A 16,495-nucleotide genomic window follows, 5' to 3' on the forward strand; every position below is an offset into this window, starting at 1 on the left:
TAAGAAGTTCCTAGTTGATCCGAGGGAGAAAAGGGAGGACACACGCGTTCGCTATAAATGAATATTGCGGACCAAACTTTCCGGGGCGATCATACCAGCCCTATTGCACCGGATCCCATCAGAACTGCTCAGTTAAGCGTGCTTGGGCGAGAGTAGTACTAGGATGGGTGATTTCCTGGGAAGTCCTCGTGTTGCACCCTTGAAAACATCATTTTTTTTTTGTTCTTCAAAAATCCACTTACGGCTCAAAAGTTTGTATTTTCTGTTTAAAATCTTTAAAGAGTCATTTATTCTGTTTCCTTTGAGAGGTTAAGACCGTGGTCACTAACAAGCAGCGAATAAGACGTTCCTAGTTGACCCGAGGGAGAAAAGGTTGGACACACGCGTTCGCTATAAATGAATGTTGCGGAACAAACATTCCGGTTGCGATCGTACCAGCACTAATGCACCGGATCCCATCAGAACTCCGCAGTTAAGCGTGCTTGGACGAGAGTAGTACTAGGATGGGTGACCTCCTGGTAAGTCCTCGTGTTGCACACCTGAAAACATCATATTTTTATTTTTTTGTTCTTCAAAAATCCACTTATGGCTCAAAAGTTTGTATTTTCAATTTTAAATCTTTAAATAGTCATTTATTCCGTTTCCCTTGAGGGGTTAACACCGTGGTCACTAACAAGCAGGGAATAAGAAGTTCCTAGTTGATCCGAGGGAGAAAAGGGAGGACACACGCGTCCGCTATAAATGAATATTGCGGACCAAACATTCCGGGTGCGATCATACCAGCACTAAAGCACCGGTTCCCATCAGAACTCCACAGTTAAGCGTGCTTTAGCGAGAGTAGTACTAGGATGGGTGACCTCCTGGGAAGTCCTCGTGTTGCACCCCTGAAAACATCATTTTTTTGTTTTTTTGTTCTTCAAAAATCCACTTACGGATCAAAAGTTTGTATTTTCTGTTTTAACTCTTTAAAGAGTCGTTTGTTCCGTTTCCCTTGAGGGGTTAAAACCGTGGTCACTAACAAGCAGCGAATAAGAAGTTCCTAGTAGATCCGAGGGAGAAAAGGGAGAACACACGTGTTCGCTATAAATGAATATTGCGGACCAAACATTCCAGGTGCGATCATACCAGCACTAATGCACCGGATCCCATCAGAACTCCGCAGTGAAGCGTTCTTGGGCGAGAGTAGTACAGGGATGGGTGACCTCCTGGGAAGTCCTCGTGTTGCACCCCTGAAAACATCATTTTTTTTTTTTTTTTGTTCTTCAAAAATCCACTTACGGATCAAAAGTATGTATTTTCTGTTTTAAATCTTTAAAGAGTCGTTTGTTCCGTTTCCCTTGAGGGGTTAATACCGTGGTCACTAACAAGCAGCGAATAAGAAGTTCCTAGATGATCCCAGGGAGAAAAGGGAGGACACACGCGTTCGCTATAAATGAGTATTACGGACCAAATATTCCGGGTGCGATCATACCAGCACTAATCCACCAGATCCCATTAGAACTCCGCAGTAAAGCGTGCTTGGGCGAGAGTAGTACTAGGATGGGTGACCTCCTTGGAAGTCCTCGTGTTGCACCCCTGAAAATATCAATTTTTTTTCTTTTTGGTCTTCAAAAACCCACTTACGGCTCAAAAGTTTGTATTTTCTGTTTCAAATCTTTAAAGAGTCATTTACTCCGTTTCCCTTGAGGGTTAACACCGTGGTCACTAACAAGCAGCGAATAAGAAGTTCCTATTTGATTCGAGGGAGAAAAGGGAGGACACACGTGTTCGCTATAAATGAATATTGCGGACCAAACATTCAGGGTGCGATCATTCTAGAACTAATGCACCGGATCCCATCAGAACTCCATAGTTAAGCGTGCTTGGGCGAGAGTATTACTAGGATGGGTGACCTCCTGGGAAGTCCTCGTGTTGCACCCCTGAAAACATCATTTTTTTTTTTTTTGTTCTTCAAAAACCCACTTACGACTCAAAAGTTTGTATTTTCTGTTTTTACTCTTGAAAGAGACATTTATTCTGTTTCCCTTGAGGGATTAACAACGTGGTCACTAACAAGCAGCGAATAAGAAGTTCCTAGTTGATCCGACGGAGAAAAGGGAGGACACACGCGTCCGCTATAAATGAATATTGCGGACCAAACATTCCGGGTGCGATCATACCTGCACTAATGCACCGGATCCCATTAGAACTCCGCAGTTAAGCGTGCTTGGGAGAGCGTAGTACTGGGATGGGTGACCTCCTGGGAAGTCCTCGTGTTGCACCCCTGAAAACATCATTTTTTTTTTTTGTTCTTCAAAAATCCACTTACGGCTCAAAAGTTTGTATTTTCTGTTTTTACTCTTAAAAGAGACATTTATTCTGTTTCCCTTGAGGGATTAACAACGTGGTCACTAACAAGCAGCGAATTAGAAGTTCCTAGTTGATCCGACGGAGAAAAGGGAGGACACACGCGTCCGCTATAAATGAATATTGCGGACCAAACATTCCGGGTGCGATCATACCTGCACTAATGCACCGGATCCCATTAGAACTCCGCAGTTAAGCGTGCTTGGGAGAGCGTAGTACTGGGATGGGTGACCTCCTGGGAAGTCCTCGTGTTGCACCCCTGAAAAATTCATTTTTTTTTTTTTGTTCTTCAAAAATCCACTTACGGCTCAAAAGTTTGTATTTTCTGTTTCAAATCTTTAAAGAGTCATTTATTCTGTTTCCTATGAGAGATTAAGACCGTGGTCACTAACAAGCAGCGAATAAGACGTTCCTAGTTGATCCGAGGGAGAAAAGGGAGGACACACGCGTTCCCTATAAATGAATGTTGCGGACCAAACATTCCGGGTGCGATCATACCAGCACTAATGCACCGGATCCCATCAGAACTCCGCAGTTAAGCGTGCTTGGGAGAGCGTAGTACTGGGATGGGTGACCTCCTGGGAAGTCCTCGTGTTGCACCCCTGAAAACATCATATATTTTTTTTTTGTTCTTCAAAAATCCACTTACGGCTCAAAAGTTTGTATTTTCTGTTTTTACTCTTAAAAGAGACATTTATTCTGTTTCCCTTGAGGGATTAACAACGTGGTCACTAACAAGCAGCGAATAAGAAGTTCCTAGATGATCCCAGGGAGAAAAGGGAGGACACACGCGTTCGCTATAAATGAATATTGCGGACCAAACATTCCGGGTGCGATCATACCAGCACTAATCCACCAGATCCCATCAGAACTCCGCAGTAAAGCGTGCTTGGGCGAGAGTAGTACTAGGATGGGTGACCTCTTGGGAAGTCCTCGTGTTGCACCCTTGAAAACATCATTTTTTTTTTGTTCTTCAAAAATCCACTTACGGCTCAAAAGTTTGTATTTTCTGTTTAAAATCTTTAAAGAGTCATTTATTCTGTTTCCTAAGAGAGGTTAAGACCGTGGTCACTAACAAGCAGCGAATAAGACGTTCCTAGTTGACCCGAGGGAGAAAAAGGAGGACACACGCGTTCGCTATAAATCAATGTTGCGGAACAAACATTCCGGGTGCGATCATACCAGCACTAATGCACCGGATCCCATCAGAACTCCGCAGTTAAGCGTGCTTGGGCGAGAGTAGTACTAGGATGGGTGACCTCTTGGGAAGTCCTCGTGTTGCACCCTTGAAAACATCATTTTTTTTTTGTTCTTCAAATATCCACTTACGGCTCAAAAGTTTGTATTTTCTGTTTAAAATCTTTAAAGAGTCATTTATTCTGTTTCCTTAGAGAGGTTAAGACCGTGGTCACTAACAAGCAGCGAATAAGACGTTCCTAGTTGACCCGAGGGAGATAAAGGAGGACACACGCGTTCGCTATAAATGAATGTTGCGGAACAAACATTCTGGGTGCGATCATACCAGCACTAATGCATCGGATCCCATCAGAACTCCGCAGTTAAGCGTGCTTGGGCGAGAGTAGTACTGGGATGGGTGACCCCCTGGGAATTCCTCGTGTTGCACCCCTGAAAACATCATTTTTTTTTTTTTTTTGTTCTTCAAAAAATCCACTTACGGGTCAAAAGTTTGTATTTTCTGCTTCAAATCTTTAATGAGTCATTTATTCCGTTTCCCTTGAGGGGTTAACACCGTGCTCACTAACAAGCAGCGAATAAGAAGTTCCTAGTTGATCCAACGGAGAAAAGGGAGGACACACGCGTCCGCTATAAATGAATATTGCGGACCAAACATTCCGGGTGCGATCATACCAGCACTAAAGCACCGGTTCCCATCAGAACTCCGCAATTAAGCGTGCTTTGGCGTGAGTAGTACTGGGATGGGTGACCTCCTGGGAAGTCCTCGTGTTGCACCCCTGAAAACATCATTTTTTTGTTTTTTTGTTCTTCAAAAATCCACTTACGGATCAAAAGTTTGTATTTTCTGTTTTAAATCTTTAAAGAGTCATTTATTCCGTTTCCCTTGAGGGGTTAACACCGTGGTCACTAACAAGCAGCGAATAAGAAGTTCCTAGTTTATCCGAGGGAGAAAAGGGAGGACACACGTGTTCGTTATAAATGAATATTGCGGACCAAACATTCAGGGTGCGATCATACTAGAACTAATGCACCGGATCCCTTCAGAACTCCGTAGTTAAGCGTGCTTGGGCGAGATTATTCCTAGGATGGGTGACCTCCTGGGAAGTCCTCGTGTTGCACCCCTGAAAACATCATTTTTTTTTTTTTTGTTCATCAAAAATCCACTAACGGCTCAAAAGTTTGTATTTTCTGTTTTTACTCTTTAAAGAGTCATTTATTCCGTTTCTCTTGAGGGGTTAACACCGTGGTCACTAACAAGCAGCGAATAAGAAGTTCCTAGTTGATCCGAGGGAGAAAAGGGAGGACACACGCGTTCGCTATAAATGAATATTGCGGACCAAACTATCCGGGGCGATCATACCAGCCCTATTGCACCGGATCCCATCAGAACTGCTCAGTTAAGCGTGCTTGGGCGAGAGTAGTACTAGGATGGGTGATCTCCTGGGAAGTCCTCGTGTTGCACCCTTGAAAACATCATTTTTTTTTTGTTCTTCAAAAATCCACTTACGGCTCAAAAGTTTGTATTTTCTGTTTAAAATCTTTAAAGAGTCATTTATTCTGTTTCCTTTGAGAGGTTAAGACCGTGGTCACTAACAAGCAGCGAATAAGACGTTCCTAGTTGACCCGAGGGAGAAAAGGTTGGACACACGCGTTCGCTATAAATGAATGTTGTGGAACAAACATTCCGGTTGCGATCATACCAGCACTAATGCACCGGATCCCATCAGAACTCCGCAGTTAAGCGTGCTTGGACGAGAGTAGTACTAGGATGGGTGACCTCCTGGTAAGTCCTCGTGTTGCACACCTGAAAACATCATATTTTTATTTTTTTGTTCTTCAAAAATCCACTTATGGCTCAAAAGTTTGTATTTTCAATTTTAAATCTTTAAATAGTCATTTATTCCGTTTCCCTTGAGGGGTTAACACAGTGGTCACTAACAAGCAGGGAATAAGAAGTTCCTAGTTCATCCGAGGGAGAAAAGGGAGGACACACGCGTCCGCTATAAATGAATATTGCGGACCAAACATTCCGGGTGCGATCATACCAGCACTAAAGCACCGGTTCCCATCAGAACTCCACAGTTAAGCGTGCTTTAGCGAGAGTAGTACTAGGATGGGTGACCTCCTGGGAAGTCCTCGTGTTGCACCCCTGAAAACATCATTTTTTTGTTTTTTTGTTCTTCAAAAATCCACTTACGGATCAAAAGTTTGTATTTTCTGTTTTAACTCTTTATAGAGTCGTTTGTTCCGTTTCCCTTGAGGGGTTAAAACCGTGGTCACTAACAAGCAGCGAATAAGAAGTTCCTAGATGATCCGAGGGAGAAAAGGGAGGACACACGCGTTCGCTATAAATGAATATTGCGGACCAAATATTCCGGGTGCGATCATACCAGCACTAATCCACCAGATCCGATTAGAACTCCGCAGTAAAGCGTGCTTGGGCGAGAGTAGTACTAGGATGGGTGACCTCCTTGGAAGTCCTCGTGTTGCACCCCTGAAAATATCAATTTTTTTTCTTTTTGGTCTTCAAAAACCCACTTACGGCTCAAAAGTTTGTATTTTCTGTTTCAAATCTTTAAAGAGTCATTTATTCCGTTTCCCTTGAGGGTTAACACCGTGGTCACTAACAAGCAGCGAATAAGAAGTTCCTATTTGATTCGAGGGAGAAAAGGGAGGACACACGTGTTCGCTATAAATGAATATTGCGGACCAAACATTCAGGGTGCGATCATTCTAGAACTAATGCACCGGATCCCATCAGAACTCCATAGTTAAGCGTGCTTGGGCGAGAGTATTACTAGGATGGGTGACCTCCTGGGAAGTCCTCGTGTTGCACCCCTGAAAACATCATTTATTTTTTTTTTTGTTCTTCAAAAACCCACTTACGGCTCAAAAGTTTGTATTTTCTGTTTCAAATCTTTAAAGAGTCATTTATTCTGTTTCCTATGAGAGATTAAGACCGTGGTCACTAACAAGCAGCGAATAAGACGTTCCTAGTTGATCCGAGGGAGAAAAGGGAGGACACACGCGTTCCCTATAAATGAATGTTGCGGACCAAACATTCCGGGTGCGATCATACCAGCACTAATGCACCGGATCCCATCAGAACTCCGCAGTTAAGCGTGCTTGGGAGAGCGTAGTACTGGGATGGGTGACCTCCTGGGAAGTCCTCGTGTTGCACCCCTGAAAACATCATATATTTTTTTTTTGTTCTTCAAAAATCCACTTACGGCTCAAAAGTTTGTATTTTCTGTTTTTACTCTTAAAAGAGACATTTATTCTGTTTCCCTTGAGGGATTAACAACGTGGTCACTAACAAGCAGCGAATAAGAAGTTCCTAGTTGATCCGACGGAGAAAAGGGAGGACACACGCGTCCGCTATAAATGAATATTGCGGACCAAACATTGCGGGTGCGATCATACCAGCACCAATGCAGCGGATCCCATCAGAACTCCGCAGTTAAGAGTGCTTGGGCGAGAGTAGTACTAGGATGGGTGACCTCCTGGGAAGTCCTCGTGTCGCACCCCTGAAAACATCATTTTTTTTTTTTTTTTGTTCTTCAAAAACCCAATTACGGCTCAAAAGTTTGTATTTTCTGTTTCAAATCTTTAAAGAGTCATTTATTCCGTTTCACTTGAGGGGTTAACACCGTGGTCACTAACAAGCAGTGAATAAGAAGTTCCTAGTTGATCCGAGGGAGAAAAGGGAGGACACACGTGTTCGCTATAAATGAATATTGCGGACCAAACATTCAGGGTGCGATCATACTAGAACTAATGCACCGGATCCCATTAGAACTCCGTAGTTAAGCGTGGTTGGGCGAGAGTAGTACTGGGATGGGTGACCTCCTGGGATGTCCTCGTGTTGCACCCATGAAAACATCATTTTTTTGTTTTTTTGTTCTTCAAAAATCCACTTACGGATCAAAAGTATGTATTTTCTGTTTTAAATCTTTAAAGAGTCGTTTGTTCCGTTTCCCTTGAGGGGTTAAAACCGTGGTCACTAACAAGCAGCGAATAAGAAGTTCCTAGATGATCCCAGGGAGAAAAGGGAGGACACACGCGTTCGCTATAAATGAATATTGCGGACCAAATATTCCGGGTGCGATCATACCAGCACTAATCCACCAGATCCCATCAGAACTCCGCAGTAAAGCGTGCTTGGGCGAGAGTAGTACTAGGATGGGTGACCTCCTTGGAAGTCCTCGTGTTACACCCCTGAAAACATCATTTTTTTTTTTGTTCTTCAAAAACCCACTTACGGCTCAAAAGTTTGTATTTTTAGTTTTAATTCTTAATAGAGACATTTATTCCGTTTCCCTTGAGGGGTTAACACCGTGGTCACTAACAAGCAGCGAATAAGAAGTTCCTAGTTGATCCGAGGCAGAAAAGGGAGGACACACGCGTTCGCTATAAATGAATATTGCGGACCAAACATTCCGGGTGCGATCATACCAGCACCAATGCAGCGGATCCCATCAGAACTCCGCAGTTAAGCGTGCTTGGGCGAGAGCAGTACTAGGATGGGTGACCTCCTGGGAAGTCCTCGTGTTGCACCCCTGAAAACATCAATTTTTTTTTTTTTTGTTCTCAAAAACCCACTTACGGCTGAAAAGTTTGTATTTTCTGTTTTTAATCATTAAAGAGACATTTATTCCGTTTCCCTTGAGGGGTTAACACCGTGGTCACTAACAAGCAGCGAATAAGAAGTTCCTAGTTGATCCGACGGAGAAAAGGGAGGACACACGCGTCCGCTATAAATGAATATTGTGGACCAAACATTCCGGGTGCGATCATACCTGCACTAATGCACCGGATCCCATCAGAACTCCGCAGTTAAGCGTGCTTGGGAGAGCGTAGTACTGGGATGGGTGACCTCCTGGGAAGTCCTCGTGTTGCACCCCTGAAAACATCATTTTTTTTTTTTGTTCTTCAAAAATCCACTTACGGCTCAAAAGTTTGTATTTTCTGTTTCAAATCTTTAAAGAGTCATTTATTCCGTTTCCCTTGAGGGGTTAACACCGTGGTCACTAACAAGCAGCGAATAAGAAGTTCCTAGTTCATCCGAGGGAGAAAAGGGAGGACACACGTGTTCGCTATAAATGAATATTGCGGACCAAACATTCAGGGTGCGATCATACCAGCACCAATGCACCGGATCCCATCAGAACTTCGCAGTTAAGCGTACTTGGGCGAGATTATTACTAGGATGGGTGACCTCCTGGGATGTCCTCGTGTTGCACCCCTGAAAACATCATTTTTTTTTTTTTTTTGTTCTTCAAAAACCCACTTACGGCGCAAAAGTTTGTATTTTCTGTTTTTACTCTTTAAAGAGTCATTTATTCGGTTTCCCTTGAGGGGTCAACACCGTGGTCACTAACAAGCAGCGAATAAGAAGTTCCTAGTTGATCCGAGGGAGAAAAGGCAGGACACACGCGTTCGCTATAAATGAATATTGCGGACCAAACATTCCGGGTGCGATCATACCAGCACTAATACACCGGATCCCATAAGAACTCCGCAGTTAAGCGTGCTTGGGCGAGAGTAGTACTAGGATGGGTGACCTCCTGGGAAGTCCTCGTGTTGCACCCCTGAAAACTTCATTTTTTTTTTTTTTTGTTCTTCAAAAATCCACTTGCGGCTCAAAAGTTTGTATTTTCTGTTTCAAATCTTTAAAGAGTCATTTATTCAGTTTCCCTTGAGGGGTTAACACCGTGGTCACTAACAAGCAGCGAATAAGATGTTCCTAGTTGATCCGAGGGAGAAAAGGGAGGACACACGTGTTCGCTATAAATGAATATTGCGGACCAAACATTCAGGGTGCGATCATACTAGAACTAATGTACCGGATCCCATTAGAACTCCGTAGTTAAGCGTGGTTGGGCGAGAGTAGTACTGGGATGGGTGACCTCCTGGGAAGTCCTCGTGTTGCACCCCTGAAAACATCATTTTTTGGTTTTTTTGTTCTTCAAAAATCCACTTACGGATCAAAAGTATGTATTTTATGTTTTAAATCTTTAAAGAGTCGTTTGTTCCGTTTCCCTTGAGGGGTTAATACCGTGGTCACTAACAAGCAGCGAATAAGAAGTTCCTAGATGATCCCAAGGAGAAAAGGGAGGACACACGCGTTCGCTATAAATGAATATTGCGGACCAAACATTCCGGGTGCGATCATACCAGCACTAAAGCACCGGTTCCCATCAGAACTCCGCAGTTAAGCGTGCTTTGGCGTGAGTAGTACTGGGATGGGTGACCTCCTGGGAAGTCCTCGTGTTGCACCCCTGAAAACATCATTTTTTTGTTTTTTTGTTCTTCAAAAATCCTCTTACGGATCAAAAGTATGTATTTTCTGTTTTAAATCTTTAAAGAGTCGTTTGTTCTGTTTCCCTTGAGGGGTTAATACCGTGGTCACTAACAAGCAGCGAATAAGAAGTTCCTAGATGATCCCAGGGAGAAAAGGGAGGACACACGCGTTCGCTATAAATGAATATTGCGGACCAAACATTCCGGGGGCGATCATACCAGCACTAAAGCACCGGTTCCCATCAGAACTCCGCAGTTAAGCGTGCTTTGGCGTGAGTAGTACTGGGATGGGTGACCTCCTGGGAAGTCCTCGTGTTGCACCCCTGAAAACATCATTTTTTTGTTTTTTTGTTCTTCAAAAATCCACTTACGGATCAAAAGTATGTATTTTCTGTTTTAAATCTTTAAAGAGTCGTTTGTTCCGTTTCCCTTGAGGGGTTAATACCGTGGTCACTAACAAGCAGCGAAAAAGAAGTTCCTAGATGATCCCAGGGAGAAAAGGGAGGACACACGCGTTCGCTATAAATGAATATTGCGGACCAAACATTCCGGGTGCGATCATACCAGCACTAATCCACGAGATCCCATCAGAACTCCGCAGTAAAGCGTGCTTGGGCGAGAGTAGTACTAGGATGGGTGACCTCCTTGGAAGTCCTCGTGTTGCACCCCTGAAAACATCATTTTTTTTTTTTTGTTCTTCAAAAATCCACTTACGGCTCAAAAGTTTGTATTTTCTGTTTCAAATCTTTAAAGAGTCATTTATTCTGTTTCCTTTGAGGGGTAAAGATTGTGGTCACTAACAAGAAGCGAATAAGAAGTTCCTAGTTGATCCGAGGGAGAAAAGGGAGGACACACGCGTTCGCTATAAATGAATATTGCGGACCAAACATTCCTGGTGCGATCATACCAGCACTAATACATCGGATCCCATCAGAACTCCCCAGTTAAGCGTGCTTGGGCGAGAGTACTACTAGGATTGGTGACCTCCTGGGAAGTCCTCGTTTTGCACCCCTGAAAACAACATTTTTTTTTTTTTTTGTTCTTCAAAAACCCACTTACGGCTCAAAAGTTTGTATTTTCTGTTTTAAATCTTGAAAGAGACATTTATTCTGTTTCCCTTGAGGGGTTAACACCGTGGTCACTAACAAGCAGCGAATAAGAAGTTCCTAGTTGATCCGAGGGAGAAAAGGGAGGACACACGCGTTTGCTATAAATGAATATTGCGGACCAAACATTCCGGGTGCGATCATGATAGCACTAATGCACCAGATCCCATCAGAACTCCGCAGTTTAGCGTGCTTGGGCGAGAGTAGTACTAGGTTGGGTGACCTCCTGGGAAGTCCTCGTGTTGCACCCCTGAAAACATCATTTTTTTTTTTTTTTGTTTTTCAAAAAACCACTTACGGCTCTAAAGTTTGTATTTTCTGTTTCAAATCTTTAAAGAGTCATTTATTCCGTTTCCCTTGAGGGGTTAACACCGTGGTCACTAAAAAGCAGCGAATAAGAAGTTCCTAGTTGATCCGAGGGAGAAAAGGGAGGACACACGCGTTCTGTATAAATGAATATTGCGGACCAAACATTCTGGTTGCGATCATAGCAGCACTAATCCACCGGATCCCATCAGAACTCCGCAGTTAAGCGTGCTTGGGCGAGAGTAGTACTAGGATGGGTGACCTCCTGGGAAGTCCTCGTGTTGCACCCCTGAAAACAACATTTTTTTTTTTTGTTCTTCAAAAACCCACTTAGGGCTCTAAAGTTTGTATTTTCTGTTTTAAATCTTTAAAGAGACATTTATTCTGTTTCCCTTGAGGGGTTAACACCGTGGTCACTAACAAGCAGCGAATAAGAAGTTCCTAGTTGATCCGAGTGAGAAAAGGGAGGACACACGCGTTCCCTATAAATGAATATTGCGGACCAAACATTCCGGGTGCGATCATACCAGCACTAATGCACCGGATCCCATCAGAACTCCGTAGTTAAGCGTGCTTGGGCGAGAGTAGTACTAGGATGGGTGACCTCCTGGGAAGTCCTCGTGTTGCACCCCTGAAAACATCATTTTTTTTTGTTCTTCAAAAATCCACTTACGGCTCAAAAGTTTGTATTTTCTGTTTATAATCTTTAAAGAATCATTTATTCTGTTTCTTTTGAGGGGTTAAGACCGTGGTCACTAACAAGCAGCGAATAAGACGTTCCTAGTTGATCCGAGGGAGAAAAGGGAGGACACACGCGTTCGCTATAAATGAATATTGCGGACGAAACATTCCGGGTGCGATCATACCAGCACTACTGCATCGAATCCCATCAGAACTCCGCAGTTAAGCATGCTTGGGCGAGAGTAGTACTAGGATGGGTGACCTCCTGGGAAGTCCTCGTGTTGCACCCCTGAAAACATCATTTTTTTTTTTTTTGGTTCTTCAAAAATCCAATTACGGCTCAAAAGTTTGTATTTTCTGTTTCAAATCTTCAAAGAGTCATTTATTCTGTTTCCCTTGAGGGGTTAACACCGTGGTCACTAACAAGCAGCGAATAAGAAGTTCCTAGTTGATCCGAGGGAGAAAAGGGAGGATACACGCATTCGTTATAAATGAATATTGCGGACCAAACATTTCGGGTGTGATCATACCGGCACTAATGCACCGGATCCCATCTGAACTCCGCAGTTAAGCGTGTTTGGGCGAGAATAGTACTAGGATGGGTGAACTCCTGGGAAGTCCTCGTGTTGCACCCCTGAAAACATCATTTCTTTTTTTTTTTTGTTCTTCAAAAATCCACTTATGCCTCAAAATTTTGTATTTTCTATTTTAACTCTTTAAAGAGTCATTTATTCTGTTTCCCTTGAGGGGTTAACATCGTGGTCACTAACAAGCAGCGAATAAGAAGTTCCTAGTTGATCTGTTAGAGAAAAGGGAGGACACACGCGTTCTCTATAAATGAATATTGCGGACAAAACATTCCGCGTGCGATCATACCAGTACTAATCCACCGGATCCCATAAGAACACTGCAGTTAAGCGTGCTTGGGCGAGAGTAGTACTAGGATGGGTGACCTCCTGAGAAGTCCTCGTGCTGCACCCCTGAAAACATCAATTTTTTTTTTTTTGTTCTTTAAAAACCCACTTACGGCTCAAAAGTTTGTATTTTCTGTTTTAAATCTTGAAAGAGACATTTATTCTGTTTCCCTTGAGGGGTTAACACCGTGGTCACTAACAAGCAGCGAATAAGAAGTTCCTAGTGGATCCGAGGGAGAAAAGGGAGGACACACGCGTTCGCTATAAATGAATATTGCGGACCAAACATTCCGGGTGCGATCATACCAGCACTAATGCACCGGATCCCATCAGAACTCCGCAGTTAAGCGTGGTTGGGCGAGAATAGTACTAGGATGGGTGACCTCCTAGGAAGTCCTCATGTTGCACCCCTGAAAACATCATTTTTTTTTTTTTTTGTTCTTCAAAAATCCACTTATGGCTCAAAAGTTTGTATTGTCTGTTTTAACTCTTTAAAGAGTCATTTATTCCGTTTCCCTTGAGGGGTTAACACCGTGGTCACTAACAAGCAGCGAATAAGAAGTTCGTAGTTGATCCGTGGGACAAAAGGGAGGACACACGCGTTCTCTATAAATGAATATTGCGGTCCAAACATTCCGGGTGCGATCATACCAGTACTAATCCACCGGATCCCATCAGAACTCTGCAGTTAAGCGTGCTTGGGCGAGTGTAGTACTAGGATGGGTGACCTCCTGAGAAGTCCTCGTGTTGCACCCCTGAAAACATCATTTTTTTTTTGTTCTTCAAAAATCCACTTACGGCTCAAAAGTTTGTATTTTCTATTTATAATCTTTAAACAATCATTTATTATGTTTCCTTTGAGGGGTTAAGACCGTGGTCACCAACAAGCAGCGAATAAGACGTTCCTAGTTGATCCGAGGGAGAAAAGGGAGGACACATGCGTTCGCTATAAATGAATATTGCGGACCAAACATTCCGGGTGCGATCATACCAGCACTAAAGCACCGGTTTCCATCAGAACTCCGCAGTTAAGCGTGCTTTGGCATGAGTAGTACTGGGATGGGTGACCTCCTGGGAAGTCCTCGTGTTGCACCCCTGAAAACATCATTTTTTTGTTTTTTTGTTCTTCAAAAATCCACTTACGGATCAAAAGTATGTATTTTCTGTTTTAAATCTTTAAAGAGTCGTTTGTTCCGTTTCCCTTGAGGGGTTAATACCGTGGTCACTAACAAGCAGCGAATAAGAAGTTCCTAGATGATCCCAGGGAGAAAAGGGAGGACACACGCGTTCGCTATAAATGAATATTGCGGACCAAACATTCCGGGTGCGATCATACCAGCACTAAAGCACCGGTTCCCATCAGAACTCCGCAGTTAAGCGTGCTTTGGCGTGAGTAGTACTGGGATGGGTGACCTCCTGGGAAGTCCTCGTGTTGCACCCCTGAAAACATCATTTTTTTGTTTTTTTGTTCTTCAAAAATCCACTTACGGATCAAAAGTATGTATTTTCTGTTTTAAATCTTTAAAGAGTCGTTTGTTCCGTTTCCCTTGAGGGGTTAATACCGTGGTCACTAACAAGCAGCGAATAAGAAGTTCCTAGATGATCCCAGGGAGAAAAGGGAGGACACACGCGTTCGCTATAAATGAATATTGCGGACCAAACATTCCGGGTGCGATCATACCAGCACTAAAGCACCGGTTCCCATCAGAACTCCGCAGTTAAGCGTGCTTTGGCGTGAGTAGTACTGGGATGGGTGACCTCCTGGGAAGTCCTCGTGTTGCACCCCTGAAAACATCATTTTTTTGTTTTTTTGTTCTTCAAAAATCCACTTACGGATCAAAAGTATGTATTTTCTGTTTTAAATCTTTAAAGAGTCGTTTGTTCCGTTTCCCTTGAGGGGTTAATACCGTGGTCACTAACAAGCAGCGAATAAGAAGTTCCTAGATGATCCCAGGGAGAAAAGGGAGGACACATGCGTTCGCTATAAATGAATATTGCGGACCAAACATTCCGGGTGCGATCATACCAGCACTAAAGCACCGGTTCCCATCAGAACTCCGCAGTTAAGCGTGCTTTGGCGTGAGTAGTACTGGGATGGGTGACCTCCTGGGAAGTCCTCGTGTTGCACCCCTGAAAACATCATTTTTTTGTTTTTTTGTTCTTCAAAAATCCACTTACGGATCAAAAGTATGTATTTTCTGTTTTAAATCTTTAAAGAGTCGTTTGTTCCATTTCCCTTGAGGGGTTAATACCGTGGTCACTAACAAGCAGCGAATAAGAAGTTCCTAGATGATCCCAGGGAGAAAAGGGAGGACACACGCGTTCGCTATAAATGAATATTGCGGACCAAACATTCCGGGTGCGATCATACCAGCACTAATCCACGAGATCCCATCAGAACTCCGCAGTAAAGCGTGCTTGGGCGAGAGTAGTACTAGGATGGGTGACCTCCTTGGAAGTCCTCGTGTTGCACCCCTGAAAACATCATTTTTTTTTTTTTGTTCTTCAAAAATCCACTTACGGCTCAAAAGTTTGTATTTTCTGTTTCAAATCTTTAAAGAGTCATTTATTCTGTTTCCTTTGAGGGGTAAAGAATGTGGTCACTAACAAGAAGCGAATAAGAAGTTCCTAGTTGATCCGAGGGAGAAAAGGGAGGACACACGCGTTCGCTATAAATGAATATTGCGGACCAAACATTCCTGGTGCGATCATACCAGCACTAATACATCGGATCCCATCAGAACTCCCCAGTTAAGCGTGCTTGGGCGAGAGTACTACTAGGATTGGTGACCTCCTGGGAAGTCCTCGTGTTGCACCCCTGAAAACATCATTTTTTTTTTTTTTTGTTCTTCAAAAATCCACTTACGGCTCTAAAGTTTGTATTTTCTGTTTCAAATCTTTAAAGAGTCATTTATTCCGTTTCCCTTGAGGGGTTAACACCGTGGTCACTAAAAAGCAGCGAATAAGAAGTTCCTAGTTGATCCGAGGGAGAAAAGGGAGGACACACGCGTTCTCTATAAATGAATATTGCGGACCAAACATTCTGGTTGCGATCATAGCAGCACTAATCCACCGGATCCCATCAGAACTCCGCAGTTAAGCGTGCTTGGGCGAGAGTAGTACTAGGATGGGTGACCTCCTGGGAAGTCCTCGTGTTGCACCCCTGAAAACAACATTTTTTTTTTTTTGTTCTTCAAAAACCCACTTAGGGCTCTAAAGTTTGTATTTTCTGTTTTAAATCTTTAAAGAGACATTTATTCTGTTTCCCTTGAGGGGTTAACACCGTGGTCACTAACAAGCAGCGAATAAGAAGTTCCTAGTTGATCCGAGTGAGAAAAGGGAGGACACACGCGTTCCCTATAAATGAATATTGCGGACCAAACATTCCGGGTGCGATCATACCAGCACTAATGCACCGGATCCCATCAGAACTCCGTAGTTAAGCGTGCTTGGGCGAGAGTAGTACTAGGACGGGTGACCTCCTGGGAAGTCCTCGTGTTGCACCCCTGAAAACATCATTTTTTTTTGTTCTTCAAAAATCCACTTACGGCTCAAAAGTTTGTATTTTCTGTTTATAATCTTTAAAGAATCATTTATTCTGTTTCTTTTGAGGGGTTAAGACCGTGGTCACTAACAAGCTGC

General features: G+C 43.3%; 46 non-coding genes and 2 pseudogenes across 46 annotated transcripts; all 48 read left to right on the top strand.

The window, feature by feature from the left end:
* The first annotated feature begins 81 nt into the window (after positions 1–81).
* Positions 82–200, top strand: LOC133787135 (5S ribosomal RNA; annotated as a pseudogene).
* Positions 201–421: 221 nt separating this feature from the next.
* On the top strand, positions 422–540 carry LOC133786647 (5S ribosomal RNA). Its single transcript, XR_009871795.1, has one exon. It is a non-coding gene; the product is annotated as a 5S ribosomal RNA (ribosomal RNA).
* A 226-nt stretch (positions 541–766) lies between these two features.
* On the top strand, positions 767–885 carry LOC133786695 (5S ribosomal RNA). The gene has a single exon (XR_009871840.1). It is a non-coding gene; the product is annotated as a 5S ribosomal RNA (ribosomal RNA).
* Positions 886–1,111: 226 nt separating this feature from the next.
* LOC133786412 (5S ribosomal RNA) lies at positions 1,112–1,230 on the top strand. The gene has a single exon (XR_009871575.1). It is a non-coding gene; the product is annotated as a 5S ribosomal RNA (ribosomal RNA).
* A 227-nt stretch (positions 1,231–1,457) lies between these two features.
* LOC133788140 (5S ribosomal RNA) lies at positions 1,458–1,576 on the top strand. Its single transcript, XR_009873116.1, has one exon. It is a non-coding gene; the product is annotated as a 5S ribosomal RNA (ribosomal RNA).
* Positions 1,577–1,801: 225 nt separating this feature from the next.
* Positions 1,802–1,920, top strand: LOC133786685 (5S ribosomal RNA). Its single transcript, XR_009871830.1, has one exon. It is a non-coding gene; the product is annotated as a 5S ribosomal RNA (ribosomal RNA).
* Positions 1,921–2,145: 225 nt separating this feature from the next.
* Positions 2,146–2,264, top strand: LOC133788117 (5S ribosomal RNA). Its single transcript, XR_009873094.1, has one exon. It is a non-coding gene; the product is annotated as a 5S ribosomal RNA (ribosomal RNA).
* Positions 2,265–2,487: 223 nt separating this feature from the next.
* On the top strand, positions 2,488–2,606 carry LOC133788118 (5S ribosomal RNA). The gene has a single exon (XR_009873095.1). It is a non-coding gene; the product is annotated as a 5S ribosomal RNA (ribosomal RNA).
* Positions 2,607–2,830: 224 nt separating this feature from the next.
* LOC133787956 (5S ribosomal RNA) lies at positions 2,831–2,949 on the top strand. Its single transcript, XR_009872942.1, has one exon. It is a non-coding gene; the product is annotated as a 5S ribosomal RNA (ribosomal RNA).
* A 225-nt stretch (positions 2,950–3,174) lies between these two features.
* On the top strand, positions 3,175–3,293 carry LOC133787921 (5S ribosomal RNA). The gene has a single exon (XR_009872909.1). It is a non-coding gene; the product is annotated as a 5S ribosomal RNA (ribosomal RNA).
* Positions 3,294–3,514: 221 nt separating this feature from the next.
* Positions 3,515–3,633, top strand: LOC133787407 (5S ribosomal RNA). The gene has a single exon (XR_009872431.1). It is a non-coding gene; the product is annotated as a 5S ribosomal RNA (ribosomal RNA).
* Positions 3,634–3,854: 221 nt separating this feature from the next.
* LOC133786723 (5S ribosomal RNA) lies at positions 3,855–3,973 on the top strand. The gene has a single exon (XR_009871867.1). It is a non-coding gene; the product is annotated as a 5S ribosomal RNA (ribosomal RNA).
* A 228-nt stretch (positions 3,974–4,201) lies between these two features.
* Positions 4,202–4,320, top strand: LOC133786517 (5S ribosomal RNA). The gene has a single exon (XR_009871673.1). It is a non-coding gene; the product is annotated as a 5S ribosomal RNA (ribosomal RNA).
* Positions 4,321–4,546: 226 nt separating this feature from the next.
* On the top strand, positions 4,547–4,665 carry LOC133786811 (5S ribosomal RNA). The gene has a single exon (XR_009871953.1). It is a non-coding gene; the product is annotated as a 5S ribosomal RNA (ribosomal RNA).
* Positions 4,666–4,889: 224 nt separating this feature from the next.
* Positions 4,890–5,008, top strand: LOC133787094 (5S ribosomal RNA; annotated as a pseudogene).
* A 221-nt stretch (positions 5,009–5,229) lies between these two features.
* LOC133786416 (5S ribosomal RNA) lies at positions 5,230–5,348 on the top strand. The gene has a single exon (XR_009871578.1). It is a non-coding gene; the product is annotated as a 5S ribosomal RNA (ribosomal RNA).
* Positions 5,349–5,574: 226 nt separating this feature from the next.
* Positions 5,575–5,693, top strand: LOC133786697 (5S ribosomal RNA). The gene has a single exon (XR_009871841.1). It is a non-coding gene; the product is annotated as a 5S ribosomal RNA (ribosomal RNA).
* Positions 5,694–5,919: 226 nt separating this feature from the next.
* On the top strand, positions 5,920–6,038 carry LOC133786651 (5S ribosomal RNA). Its single transcript, XR_009871798.1, has one exon. It is a non-coding gene; the product is annotated as a 5S ribosomal RNA (ribosomal RNA).
* Positions 6,039–6,263: 225 nt separating this feature from the next.
* Positions 6,264–6,382, top strand: LOC133786686 (5S ribosomal RNA). The gene has a single exon (XR_009871831.1). It is a non-coding gene; the product is annotated as a 5S ribosomal RNA (ribosomal RNA).
* A 226-nt stretch (positions 6,383–6,608) lies between these two features.
* Positions 6,609–6,727, top strand: LOC133787957 (5S ribosomal RNA). Its single transcript, XR_009872943.1, has one exon. It is a non-coding gene; the product is annotated as a 5S ribosomal RNA (ribosomal RNA).
* Positions 6,728–6,952: 225 nt separating this feature from the next.
* LOC133787199 (5S ribosomal RNA) lies at positions 6,953–7,071 on the top strand. The gene has a single exon (XR_009872234.1). It is a non-coding gene; the product is annotated as a 5S ribosomal RNA (ribosomal RNA).
* Positions 7,072–7,298: 227 nt separating this feature from the next.
* Positions 7,299–7,417, top strand: LOC133786868 (5S ribosomal RNA). The gene has a single exon (XR_009872009.1). It is a non-coding gene; the product is annotated as a 5S ribosomal RNA (ribosomal RNA).
* Positions 7,418–7,643: 226 nt separating this feature from the next.
* LOC133786495 (5S ribosomal RNA) lies at positions 7,644–7,762 on the top strand. The gene has a single exon (XR_009871652.1). It is a non-coding gene; the product is annotated as a 5S ribosomal RNA (ribosomal RNA).
* Positions 7,763–7,984: 222 nt separating this feature from the next.
* Positions 7,985–8,103, top strand: LOC133787891 (5S ribosomal RNA). The gene has a single exon (XR_009872879.1). It is a non-coding gene; the product is annotated as a 5S ribosomal RNA (ribosomal RNA).
* A 225-nt stretch (positions 8,104–8,328) lies between these two features.
* Positions 8,329–8,447, top strand: LOC133788039 (5S ribosomal RNA). Its single transcript, XR_009873020.1, has one exon. It is a non-coding gene; the product is annotated as a 5S ribosomal RNA (ribosomal RNA).
* Positions 8,448–8,670: 223 nt separating this feature from the next.
* Positions 8,671–8,789, top strand: LOC133786824 (5S ribosomal RNA). The gene has a single exon (XR_009871966.1). It is a non-coding gene; the product is annotated as a 5S ribosomal RNA (ribosomal RNA).
* A 227-nt stretch (positions 8,790–9,016) lies between these two features.
* LOC133787881 (5S ribosomal RNA) lies at positions 9,017–9,135 on the top strand. The gene has a single exon (XR_009872869.1). It is a non-coding gene; the product is annotated as a 5S ribosomal RNA (ribosomal RNA).
* A 226-nt stretch (positions 9,136–9,361) lies between these two features.
* LOC133786646 (5S ribosomal RNA) lies at positions 9,362–9,480 on the top strand. The gene has a single exon (XR_009871794.1). It is a non-coding gene; the product is annotated as a 5S ribosomal RNA (ribosomal RNA).
* A 226-nt stretch (positions 9,481–9,706) lies between these two features.
* On the top strand, positions 9,707–9,825 carry LOC133788019 (5S ribosomal RNA). Its single transcript, XR_009873001.1, has one exon. It is a non-coding gene; the product is annotated as a 5S ribosomal RNA (ribosomal RNA).
* Positions 9,826–10,051: 226 nt separating this feature from the next.
* On the top strand, positions 10,052–10,170 carry LOC133786423 (5S ribosomal RNA). The gene has a single exon (XR_009871585.1). It is a non-coding gene; the product is annotated as a 5S ribosomal RNA (ribosomal RNA).
* Positions 10,171–10,396: 226 nt separating this feature from the next.
* Positions 10,397–10,515, top strand: LOC133786468 (5S ribosomal RNA). Its single transcript, XR_009871627.1, has one exon. It is a non-coding gene; the product is annotated as a 5S ribosomal RNA (ribosomal RNA).
* Positions 10,516–10,739: 224 nt separating this feature from the next.
* Positions 10,740–10,858, top strand: LOC133787015 (5S ribosomal RNA). Its single transcript, XR_009872151.1, has one exon. It is a non-coding gene; the product is annotated as a 5S ribosomal RNA (ribosomal RNA).
* Positions 10,859–11,084: 226 nt separating this feature from the next.
* On the top strand, positions 11,085–11,203 carry LOC133786842 (5S ribosomal RNA). Its single transcript, XR_009871983.1, has one exon. It is a non-coding gene; the product is annotated as a 5S ribosomal RNA (ribosomal RNA).
* A 226-nt stretch (positions 11,204–11,429) lies between these two features.
* On the top strand, positions 11,430–11,548 carry LOC133788011 (5S ribosomal RNA). The gene has a single exon (XR_009872994.1). It is a non-coding gene; the product is annotated as a 5S ribosomal RNA (ribosomal RNA).
* A 223-nt stretch (positions 11,549–11,771) lies between these two features.
* Positions 11,772–11,890, top strand: LOC133787887 (5S ribosomal RNA). Its single transcript, XR_009872875.1, has one exon. It is a non-coding gene; the product is annotated as a 5S ribosomal RNA (ribosomal RNA).
* Positions 11,891–12,110: 220 nt separating this feature from the next.
* LOC133786475 (5S ribosomal RNA) lies at positions 12,111–12,229 on the top strand. The gene has a single exon (XR_009871634.1). It is a non-coding gene; the product is annotated as a 5S ribosomal RNA (ribosomal RNA).
* Positions 12,230–12,455: 226 nt separating this feature from the next.
* LOC133786296 (5S ribosomal RNA) lies at positions 12,456–12,574 on the top strand. Its single transcript, XR_009871463.1, has one exon. It is a non-coding gene; the product is annotated as a 5S ribosomal RNA (ribosomal RNA).
* A 227-nt stretch (positions 12,575–12,801) lies between these two features.
* LOC133786902 (5S ribosomal RNA) lies at positions 12,802–12,920 on the top strand. Its single transcript, XR_009872043.1, has one exon. It is a non-coding gene; the product is annotated as a 5S ribosomal RNA (ribosomal RNA).
* A 225-nt stretch (positions 12,921–13,145) lies between these two features.
* Positions 13,146–13,264, top strand: LOC133786539 (5S ribosomal RNA). Its single transcript, XR_009871694.1, has one exon. It is a non-coding gene; the product is annotated as a 5S ribosomal RNA (ribosomal RNA).
* A 226-nt stretch (positions 13,265–13,490) lies between these two features.
* On the top strand, positions 13,491–13,609 carry LOC133787933 (5S ribosomal RNA). The gene has a single exon (XR_009872920.1). It is a non-coding gene; the product is annotated as a 5S ribosomal RNA (ribosomal RNA).
* Positions 13,610–13,830: 221 nt separating this feature from the next.
* Positions 13,831–13,949, top strand: LOC133786666 (5S ribosomal RNA). The gene has a single exon (XR_009871812.1). It is a non-coding gene; the product is annotated as a 5S ribosomal RNA (ribosomal RNA).
* A 226-nt stretch (positions 13,950–14,175) lies between these two features.
* Positions 14,176–14,294, top strand: LOC133788020 (5S ribosomal RNA). Its single transcript, XR_009873002.1, has one exon. It is a non-coding gene; the product is annotated as a 5S ribosomal RNA (ribosomal RNA).
* Positions 14,295–14,520: 226 nt separating this feature from the next.
* LOC133788022 (5S ribosomal RNA) lies at positions 14,521–14,639 on the top strand. The gene has a single exon (XR_009873004.1). It is a non-coding gene; the product is annotated as a 5S ribosomal RNA (ribosomal RNA).
* Positions 14,640–14,865: 226 nt separating this feature from the next.
* LOC133788023 (5S ribosomal RNA) lies at positions 14,866–14,984 on the top strand. Its single transcript, XR_009873005.1, has one exon. It is a non-coding gene; the product is annotated as a 5S ribosomal RNA (ribosomal RNA).
* A 226-nt stretch (positions 14,985–15,210) lies between these two features.
* LOC133786469 (5S ribosomal RNA) lies at positions 15,211–15,329 on the top strand. The gene has a single exon (XR_009871628.1). It is a non-coding gene; the product is annotated as a 5S ribosomal RNA (ribosomal RNA).
* Positions 15,330–15,553: 224 nt separating this feature from the next.
* On the top strand, positions 15,554–15,672 carry LOC133786900 (5S ribosomal RNA). The gene has a single exon (XR_009872041.1). It is a non-coding gene; the product is annotated as a 5S ribosomal RNA (ribosomal RNA).
* A 226-nt stretch (positions 15,673–15,898) lies between these two features.
* Positions 15,899–16,017, top strand: LOC133788012 (5S ribosomal RNA). The gene has a single exon (XR_009872995.1). It is a non-coding gene; the product is annotated as a 5S ribosomal RNA (ribosomal RNA).
* Positions 16,018–16,241: 224 nt separating this feature from the next.
* On the top strand, positions 16,242–16,360 carry LOC133788021 (5S ribosomal RNA). Its single transcript, XR_009873003.1, has one exon. It is a non-coding gene; the product is annotated as a 5S ribosomal RNA (ribosomal RNA).
* Positions 16,361–16,495: the final 135 nt, after the last annotated feature.

The sequence above is a fragment of the Humulus lupulus genome, chromosome 6, assembly GCF_963169125.1.
Source record: "Humulus lupulus chromosome 6, drHumLupu1.1, whole genome shotgun sequence".
In the NCBI taxonomy this organism is placed as follows: Eukaryota; Viridiplantae; Streptophyta; class Magnoliopsida; order Rosales; family Cannabaceae; genus Humulus; species Humulus lupulus.